General features: G+C 35.9%; 1 pseudogene; it reads left to right on the top strand.

Moving 5' to 3' along the window:
- The first annotated feature begins 3 nt into the window (after positions 1-3).
- LOC113199493 (large ribosomal subunit protein eL19 pseudogene) lies at positions 4-7991 on the top strand (annotated as a pseudogene).
- Positions 7992-11290: the final 3299 nt, after the last annotated feature.

Here is an 11290-nt window from a genome sequence, read left to right on the forward strand (position 1 = left end):
ACTATGGGCAAGCCTACTTATTTAAAGACAGATAAGTCCTATATGTTATAATTAACGCTTTGTCACAGGGTTTCATAAACTGACTTCCAGACAACACACGCACAATTGAATCAAGCCTTTATTGAACCCTATATTGAAGTTCTGGTGGCGGCTGACCAGAACATAAAGCTGTTCCCATGATCAGCCCAAATAATTTCAAGGGTGCTCCTTATAGCCTGAAAACCTCAAAAGGGATATTTAGGGGTCTATCCAATGCAAGGAAATCAAGTTACAGAAGCAGAAGAGTGCAGTCAAGCAGAGGGAAGCCTAACCAATCAAGTTAGCCCAGTCATCCCAGTTTCAGAAACAAAGCCCTATTACCCTAGTTAGAGAAACAATGCCCCATTAGTAGTTCCATGTTCTTAAAGGTTTCTATAGCAAAAGGAAAAGGACATATTGATCCAGTCATGCCCCTTCTACGTGGCATGGTTGTTTTACAGGATGAAGTCATAAAACAAAATGGAGTCTCATTTGCTTCTACTATCACATTCCACTGGTTTTAGTAGGTTTGATGTCAACATTGTACGTGATTAGGCCTTACGGTTTTTTTTTTTTTTCCATCCTTCTCTGTCTAAGGGACCATACTGGGCTTGCAAGACCATAAATCAGCCTTTACCTCATTCTTGTGTATATGGCTTGGGAGGGTTGTTAAGAGGCAGGGTCCTACAGTAATCCCTATTAGGAGAAGAACTAGGGGCCCAGCTATGGCTGAAGTGATGATATTCAACCAAGGGGACCATGAGAATAGGTTTTGGAACCAATTGTCTAAAGTTTAAATTTATATCTATTTGATGACTGAGGTACTTAAATTTTTTAGAGTCTGTGATAAAAGTTGTAGCTCCCAAAGGAGTTGTAAGGGTCCGGCGAAACGTCAGAGTGAGAGACCACAAGAGACTGTCTTATGCAAAAGCAGAAGGGTGGGTTTATTGGGAGAACCAGCATGCTGGGGCCCGAGCTCTCTATAGCAAAGAGAGATAGAGCCCTGAGAACCGCTTGAGCAGAGCTTATATACTTTTCTTGGAGAGGGCAGGGAGGGAAGTTCATTGATGGGTCAGGGCGAGTGAGCAGTTTGCCTGCAACCAAGTGAGGGAGTGCATCCTGCAGTTTGGCAGTTGGGAACAGCACATTCTGGGAACAAGATTAGCAAACAGTTCACAGTTGGGGATAACACATCCTGGGAACAAGATTTCAAAAGTGTTTTGTTAAGCATATAGAAAAACAGAGTGACAAGTACCTATTTTATTAACCTTTCAGAGTAGATCCAGCTATTCCCATACCAGCCAGGAGGGAAACTAAAATGGGGGCAGCCAGTCTATGTCAATAAATCAGTGGGCCCTGGCCATTTAATAAGTCCAGGTGTCTTTTTCCTTTTACTCCATAAAAATAGTAGGTTACATAATTAAGAGTTATTGACAGTTTGAAGATTTGGGCAAGGAGTTGGAAGTGGGACCTATGAAGCACAATTTCTGGTGAACAGGAATTGTTCAACTTATAAGTTGGGTTGTGGAAGCAAGTGTCTCTTTCTGGAAGATCACCCAGTGTGATCTTGGGAGTAATTTCCCAGGTACATTTTTCTGAGCTGGACATATTGACAAACATCTATATTGACTATAAATTTTCCTCTAATATTAGGGACCTCCTACTGCTGTAAGGGAAAAGGGTGATGACCATTCTTGCTACTTCAAGCTGAGAGGGAGTGATGTGCAGTGGGCAAGCCTTTGGAGTCCCTTTTTAAAAACTGAGTGGATCAAGGAGTCCATGGTAAAAATCTGGTTCAGGAACAACAAAATGTAAATTCACATGGAGTGGGCACTTCTATAAGAAAAACAAAAAGACATGAGTGTTGAGGTAAGATTAATACAAAATAGCAGTTGTAGCATCTGGAACCTGTCCATGAGTATCATGAAAATGTCAGAAATTAATTGTTGTTTACCAGGATGTGGAAGATCTGAGAAATTGTCCCCATAGAAGGTCTAGTAAAGTCTAGTAAGGCCCAATTTTTAGGAAATATAAATCATTAACATTGTCAGAGTTATCAGGAATGTAGACACAACATTTAGTTAAGTTAGGGAATGCCATCTGATTTTTGTAAAATATCTTCATTGGCATGACCTCTGTTTTTAGTAAAGATCCCTTTGTTACGTAGGGCTAGATAATTATATTAATAAACATTGATTACCTTTACCTGTGTAGGAAGTTAGGAAGATCTATAGGCCTTAAACTGACTAAAAGCTTCTGGCAATTTTTTAAATTGATAGTTAACAGGCGTTTTTGCCTATGAAGCTCTCTTCTATTGCTCCAGTGTTACTCATTCTGAGGGGTGTTAACACTAGTGTACATTTTAAGTTACATTAAAATAACTGTTGTTTCTTGTTAAATGCCCAGGTGCGGCTGTGCTTTGGTTTTTAACTGTTTTTTCTAAGTGTTTAAGACCTAGCTGGTCAAACCCACCTTGTTCCTATTTATTGTTAAGAGTCAGCTGATTTTCCTTGGAGGACATTCTTGGGGAACTAATGAGAAGAATTTTTGCTTTGCTAGTGTCATCTGCATTAGGATGGGTCAAGGACATGCTCACCATGTGACTTTCCTTGGAAACATCAGGCATGTCTTCCCTCTTTAATGACCCTCCTCTTTTGCAGTATGCACACTCTTTGTTTTTCTGTTCTCCAGTGATCTCATTAATCTCCCTTATTGAGAGATTATGTGCCCTGAAGTTGCAAAGCTTTTTCTCCTGTCTGGTTTCAGGCTGACTTAGAGGGCAAGAGCCAAATATTGGTTTCTTTGGTCACTTTATTTTAAACTTAATATTTAAATTTGGCCTTAAACATCCAGAAAGTCAATTTTACCAGTTTTAAAGTAAGAATGCTTGGCTTTAACTTCAATATTTATAACTTTACAGTTAACTTTTTACATAACACAATATCTTTATTTTATTTATTAATTTATGTAATGCTGAGGATCTGCCTGAAGGCAGAAGATGATACCTTAGAATCTACTCTATGATCCAATCACTGTCCACCAACAAGGCAGCTTGCAGACCCAGAGGCCCCATTAAATTTTGGCTATAAAAACTCTCTCTTGCCAAATCCTCCTCTCTTGCTCTCTCCTTTTTCTCTCACTTTTCCTGTCTCTCATTCTCCCTCTTCTCTCTTCTCTCTTCTCTCTCTTCTCTCTCTCTCTCTCTCTCTCTCTCTCTCTCTCTCTCTCTCTCTGTCTCTCTCTCTGTCTCTCTCTCTGTCTATGTGTTAATCAGACAGTGTCACAATAAAGGTCTTTTGGTCATAGTCACTTTTTTTTCATTATAATAAAAATACAAAGTGAAATTACCAATAGTAAAAACAGATTTATTTTGTATATAATTTTGAACCTTGGCTGAGTTATACATTATATTTCCTATTTGATATCACAGTTATTTTTTAATAAAATTAATCTTTGAATATAACGTTAAGTCAACTGAAATCTGGCCTACTTTGAAATTATTCTAACATGCTGTAAGGTAGGAGGCAGATCCCTATCTCAGGTAAGACAGAGCTCTTTAAAATCTTAGGTAAAGTGTTCTAGTTTAAAGCTGATATTTGTTTCTTTTTAGATATTACTTAATAAAGTTTATAGATATTGTTTCATACTCTGTATAAATGTTAGCTTGCACAATATGACATACATCTGAAACATTAATTTAAAAAAGGGCTGAGCGCTCTTTTATTTTATGTGGAAATGTGGCAACAATGTTTTATAATATTAACATTTAAACAGATAGGTTTTTATTATCTTTTAAAATACCTTTAAATTTTTATATCTTATTTTAAAAAGGAACATAAGATTTGGTTACAAATCATCAAATGATATAAATAAATCCCCAATAAAATCTATTATCCTTAAAAGTTTAAAATTACCATTATAGACAAGTTTAGTTTGGAGAACCCCTGCTTTGTAAAATCTTTCTTTAAACCTTTTACCTGAAAGACTTGCATACATTAAATATATGAACACATTTAATATGTAAAGAAGAGTATTATACCACACTTTTATTCATGTTTTATGTTAAACAAGGTTAGCTTTTAAAGAAAAATCTAGACCCTGTAATATAGAGCAATATTTTAAAATAACAGTTGCTGTTTAACCACAGATGTACAAAACTTAATTTTTCCAAAATTACTTGCGCTAGAGAATAAAATATAAGAGACACAATGTAATTACATTTTTAGAAGTTTTTGTCATTTTAACAAATAAATACATAATTATTTGTCTTTAGATAACAGCCTTGGATAGTTTTACATATTTGTGTTACATATATAACCAACTTAGATACATATAAATATTTTAATATTTGTCTTTTATTTATAGACCTTTATATTACTTAATTAGACCCTTTTGTTGTTTACTTAGATGTATTATAATTATACTTTACCACATAAAGGCTTTTTTACCTGGAAACATTTTTTATTAAATATATTTTATATTTAGAACTTTTTAATGATTTTTAATCAATTGGTCTTTTTTTTCTGTTTGTACCTTGAAGTAACCCTTATAAATTTTTCAATTTAGATAAACTAATCCATTTTATTAAGATAAAGTATTTGTTATTTACAGTACTTTAGTTGAAATACATCGAAACCTCTTGACTCCTTGTATGTAGAATTATACCTGTTGGGACTTTGTAATTTATACTAACCTTGTTTTTATAATAACCCAAAATAATTTCAAATTATTTTTGTTTACTAATTAATGAAAACACCAACATTGTTTAAGTATTTTACCTTATGGAAGTTAAGGATTTAAAAGTACTTGATATTATATTTAACAGTCAGAATTTTAACTTTGTAAACTAATTAGATGTCTCTAACAAACACATCTATTATTACTTTTAAAAAATAAAATACATTTAGATGTAACTTATGTATCTTTTTTTTAAATAAACAAGGTATCAGACAAGTGTATTGAATAGTATTAGTAATTTTTTTTTCCTGTTGAAGAAAAGTCCTAGAGATAATGGATGTCAGACACTTTATAGACATTAACATTTTAAGAGCTATTTAGCCATCTAGAAACAAAACTTTGCATTAGCAACTTTAAAGACTTTTGTACATTTATCTATTTTCCCAATTTGAATTGAACCTTTTAAATCTTATTAACCAAAAGTATTTGGATCCATTTTTTTAAAATTATAATTTATGAGCTCATATGTCAATTTTTTTTTGCACCAAATATATGTAGACATGGCAATACATGTAGACAGGTAGTACACCGGTGCACCCACACAAAGCAAACAGAGAAAAAGTCTTGTGTCTTATGTTTTTTAAAATCTATTAGATTGAGAGTTAACCTTTGTAAATTGGCCTTAGAATAAAGCAGAGTGTAATCAGAAAAACATATTAACCTAAGCATATTGGATCAAAATTGTGAATTTAACAAACATAAAATTTAAAAGTTCTTTAACGTGTTTTCCTGAGGTGGTCCTATTCATAAAAGCTGAAGAGTTGAGCAAACATAAACAAAGGGGGCTTATTTTTCCCTGGAGGAACTTCCCAAAGAAACAACTTCATTGATCTCCTTGGGAGAGTCCCCCAGGTTGGGGTCCCATTTTAAACTGATTTTTCTGGGTTTTTGGATAGTGACCACCAACTTTTAGCCTGACGTTGAAAAATCTTTAGACCATTTTTTTTAAAAGTTGGGAATTATTCATGCTCCCAAATACTGAGAGTCAAAAGCCAAATATGTTAGACAAATATACAATTTTTCTTATACAATTTAGGAATAATAATTGTATAAAACACTTGTCCTCTATAGTAACTGACATGATTTTCCCAGTAGGCAACCTGGCCCAGTTCCTGAAAATCTCTAGATGTCCTTTTTTTTAAACCTTTAGCTTTCACTTTTGACAAATCTTTTAGTCCTATTGGCAGCACTTTACATTTTAATGCAAGTTCTAGTGAGCAAAATTAAAACCATTTTAACCATTTTTTTATTCCATTAGAAACAAACTGAGGTAAAAATTTACACAGAACACAAAGGAAATAATAAAAACAAACCAACAGACAAAGTCTTCAAAATTTTTAAGGAAACTAGTTAAAAGGGTATAATAGGATCTCTGTAGCACTTCCTTGTCCCATGATTTTGGTGGAGCAAAGGAGTCATGATGAAAGAAGAGTGGTTATGGGAACAAGAAAACGGCCCACACACAACACAGAGATAAGCACAAGACAAATGCCTGGCAAACAGACAGTGGACAAATGACAAATAGCAAGGTAGACACTGGACTGTACATGAATAAAGAAATAGGACAAACTACCAGCAAACTGACAATGGTCAAATGACAACAGCAAGAAGATGCTGGAGAAATGACTAAAAGCAGAACAGAAGCAGGACAAGCAACAATTGCTGAGATCACACAGGGAGATTCTAATGGGGAAGAGACCATGTATTATTCTGCCCCCAGACAGATGAGACCCCACAGGGAGGCCTCCAGTGGGCCCCAGATACAGACAGTTGAGGTCACACAGGGAGACCTCCAGGGGGACAGTGACAACAACTTGTCCTGTCCAGGAAAGATGTAAGTTACTGTTTGCATTCTGACCTTTTCTACAGAAAAGTTGACTCACCAGAATTAACAGGCTTGCAGGAAGCATTTCAGGGTGTCCTAAAACAGATTGGAGTCTTCCTCAGAGTAAGGCTGAGAAACTTCTCTCAGGAGTTCCCCTCTACTCTGGGGCCAAGTTTCGGAGGACTTTGGAGGCAAATTTGGCATGAGGGTAGAAATGAAATGGATCCCAGATGAGGCCCTAGATGTTATAGTTAAAGCTTCATCCCAGGGTTTCATAAACTGACTTCTAGACCACTCACAGATAATTGAATGAAGCCTTTATTGAAGCACACTTGTGGCAGCTGCCCAAAGCATAAAGCTGTTCCCCTGATCAGCCCTGAACAATTGCAAGGACATTCCTTATAAGCCTGAAAACCACAAAAGGAATGTTCAGGGGTCTAGCCAATGAAAGCAAGCCCTGTAACAGAAAAAGGATAGTGCAGTCAGGTGGCAGGAAGCCTAACAATCACCCCAGTTACAGAAACAGAGCCCCATTAGGTAGTTTTGTGTTCTTAATAGTTTCTATAGCAAAAGGAAAAGAACATCTTGTGCCAGTCATGACCCTTCTACTTGGCATGATTGTTTTACAGGATGAAGTCATAAAACAAAATGGAGTAGCATTTGCTTCTACTATCACCATATTATGTAACCATTTGTACACTGTGGTATATTATATACATGTAACATGTTACAAGCATTTAATGTGTGTGTGTGTGTGTGTATATATATATTGAAAATCTTCAAATTATATTGGGCTCTTTCCTTTCACAGCTACAGCTGCAGCCAGAAGCACACACAGGCTTCAGAAGAGACTTGCCTCCAGTGTCCTCTGCTGTAGCTAAAAGAACGTTTGCTTGGATCCCAATGAGATCAATGAAATCTCTAATGCCAAAGTTTGTCAGCAGATCTGGAAGATAATCAAAGATGGACTGATCATCCACAGATCAGTGACTATCCATTCTAGGCCTGCATGCCAGAAAAAATGCCTTGGATCACCAGAGGAATAAGCATGTGGACATAAATAAGCAGAAGAATACAGCTAATGTTCCAATGCAGGAGAATGTCACCTGGGTGCACGGGATGCAGTTTCTGTGTAGGCTGCTCAGAGATACCCTGAATTTAACATTGAGCACCACATGTATCACAGCCTCTACCTGAAGGTAAAGGGAAATGTGTTCAAGAACAATTGGATTCTCATTGAAGATATCCACAAGGTGAAGACAGAGAAGGCCTACAAGAAGCTTCTAGCTGACCAGGCTGAGACCTGCAGTTATAAGACCCAGGAGGCACACCAGTCCTAGGAGGAGCACTCCAGGCCAAGGAGGAGAACATCATAAAGACTCTGTCCAAGGAGGAAAAGACCAAGAAATAAATCTCCCCTCTTGTGTCTGTACATAGTGGTCTTGGTGAAAACATAAATACTCCTTGAACTATAAACAATCTTTATCTGTTAAAAATTAAAAACTATATAGTATCACAATTTTAGAAGTTAACATTATAAATCACCTTTTTTTAGAATAAAAGAAATAAAATTAATCTGGTCTTTGAGTTGTGAAGTTTCAAGAAGTCATGTTAATGGTTTTAAAACCAGTAATAATTCTTCATTCTCCACATATTTCTGCTCTGTTGCACATACTTTAATTTTTTTAGTCTTCAACACAATTCTGAATTTCTTTTAGCATTACATTCAATTTTTCAGCATTGAATTTTATTAGAAATGCATAATTTTCTTGTTGAAACTCATGTCCTGAAAGACTATGGACATATTTTATAAGCTAAGTAATGCAATGTAACTGAACAATAATATTCAGAAAGAACTTTATATGCATCCTGATGATGGTCACTGGTAAAAAAAAAAAAAAAAAAAAAAAAAAAAAATCTTAGTACAGGAATATGTAAATGTAGTTGGCCAAATTTGGATGATATGGAAAATATTAGAAAACAAAGCTGTCAATTGTTATTTGAAAAATAAAAGGTATGCTTAATGGAAGATAATTTTTTTAAGTCAAGGTCTTTTTTACAACCACATAATTTATATGATAAAAATTTTATTTTAACCATTATGCTTAGAAATACTATTTCTATACTTAAGCACTTAGCTCCAGTCTATAAAATGAAGTAGCTTCTGGCTAATTTTATTAGTTTGACAACTATATTTTGTTGAAGATGAACAAAAAGAGACTGCTTTTTCATTATGGAATTGAAAAATCAATGAAAATTTAAATCATCACGCTGTCTTTATAAGTTTCAAAACACAAAATGTAGTGATGTGCATAATGAGCTCAGGAGTCTTAGAGAACATTGTGGCTTGTTTGGGCTGCAATATTTTTGCACTCAGAAAGTAGTTCAAGAATTTGAAGGTGAGCAAAATCTAGACATGTACTAAATTCTTTTTTCAAGAGGACCTTGGTTCAAAGGCAAGAACTTAATATTTCCTGACAAAAGGTACAAGTGCCTGCCTTTCTTTCTTTCTTTCTTTCTTTCTTTCTTTCTTTCTTTCTTTCTTTCTTTCTTTCTTCTTTTTTTCCTTCTTTCTTTCTTACTCTCTTTCTTTACTTTTTTTTGTACTAGGAACTGAACTGAGGGTGCTTTTCCACAGAGTTACATCCCCAGACCTTTTTATTTTGAGTTCTCCCTAAATTGCCCATGCTTCCCTTGAACTTGAGATTCCCCTACTTCACTGGGATTACAAATATATGTCACTGTACCTGGTGTGTGTGTCAATGTTTTTTACAAACCTAACTTGAATGGCATTTAATTAAATAGCCAAGTTTAATTTTATTCATTTATAATCTAGTAGATCCACAAATAGTTTGAGTATGTTGAGTGAGATGAAAAGGGATTAGAACAGTACCTGACCTAATAAATTCTCAGAGTTAATATCAAAATTTCTTATTGTGTAATGTGTATCATGGGATAGTGGAACTGTGTGCCTTAACAATTGTCTGACAGTTTTGCCAATGGCCATGTTCACAGCCACAATCCTCTTCCCTGCCACCTGGTCCTTCACTCACATCCTTGGGCAGTGATTTGCAGACAAGTGCACACCAGCCTTACTTGCAGGTTCATCATCTCATCTGACCTCCTTCTTCACCTGGGGCTGCTGATCTCTCTTCCCTGTTTCCCATGCAGTGCTCCTGTGATTTGCTGTCCTGGGCCCTTCTTCACATTGATAGAAGGGAGCAGAGCCATTGTGGTTGGATGGTAACCACCAGAGCATTTATACAGTCCTGTATAACTTCTAGCACTATGAAGAGTGCAGAATCTGCAGCCAGCTGCCTAAGTGCTTGCTCAACTCCTGCTCCAGTTCTGACCTGTGCAAGTCTAGTGCACTAACCCTACCTGTCTTCCTCTGTCAAGACAAACTCCTATATGGAGTTATGTTGTTAAGAAACAGGCTTAACATTACCTGATATATAATAAGAAGTCCAAGTTTGAAATTTTAACTTATCTTATTTTAATATTCCTCATTAGGAGCCCTAGATCTTGTGACAGTAAAGTAAATGGAAGCTAGTTGTGATCAAATACTGACTGAAGAACTCATTGGGAGTACAATTTGGAGCACATTATTAAACTACATTAGCCTGTTAGGCTATGAGATTAATACAACCTACTTCATGACACATAGTTGTTACAGAAGTAAATAAGATAAGTGGAATTAAGCAATTTGCAATCATGCCCAGCATGGAATAAATGGGAATTACTAAACTTCAGTGTAGTGGTGTTTAGAATTTATGATTACTGATACCAGATTGCAGATCAAATTTATCATATAGGGCCCTAATTTCATATATCAATTAGAATTTAGCTCTACTAGTATCTAGAACTATGAATGAATGAATAGATTTTTAAAAAAAATGTATTACTTTTTTTTTCTTTTAATAATTATGTGCTGTTTGAAAATGAGAAATGTATATACTGCATCTTTAAGTAATGCACTTTGCTGTCTGGGTTTCTTTCTATTCCACCTTAAAATTAATTAAAAAATAATTAACCACATCTTTATCATTATTTTTCAAATAAGTAAAATAATATTAATATGAGGACACTAATCCGCAACCATTAGTACTGCAATCTAGCAGATTACCTCAACATCCTGCTCTATTTAATACTGTCCAGCAGAAGAAGATATCTAATATTGATTTTAAACAAACTGATGAACAAAACAAAAGGAAACAAAACAATCTCACCACAGCCCTCTGACAAAGAATGTGAGCAGTTTTCTACAGCTGCCAGGATCAGTGTGTGGCAAGGGAAAAGGTCTTGGGGTTTCCAGACAAGCCTCTGGGATCCTGGAGGGTGGGGTGAGAGGATGAAGACCTGCTAGGGAGGAGCAAGTGAGGGCAGAGCCTCCTTCCTCTTTAAGAAACAACAGTCCTTGGTCTGGTTACTCTGGGAGCTCATTCAGGGGCTGTGAAAACTGATCTGTCTGAAATCAATGGCACATGAAGAAATATACTTCCAACATAGGGTGAGTACTTGGAGAAGCTTGCTGGGCTTCTTTCTGGAGAGACCCTCTGAGGGATCAACAATGGAAAAACAACCCCAAATTGACAGAAGACATGCAGGAAATGTCCACTCTCTTGCTTCTCTCTTCACTGGGGCACTGCCCCCAGGAAGAACAGACTTGCTCCAGGCAAAGGGGTCCTCCATCTTTGGGAGCAACCTTGG

Source organism: Urocitellus parryii, chromosome Y (assembly GCF_045843805.1).
Source record: "Urocitellus parryii isolate mUroPar1 chromosome Y, mUroPar1.hap1, whole genome shotgun sequence".
Lineage (NCBI taxonomy): Eukaryota > Metazoa > Chordata > Mammalia > Rodentia > Sciuridae > Urocitellus > Urocitellus parryii.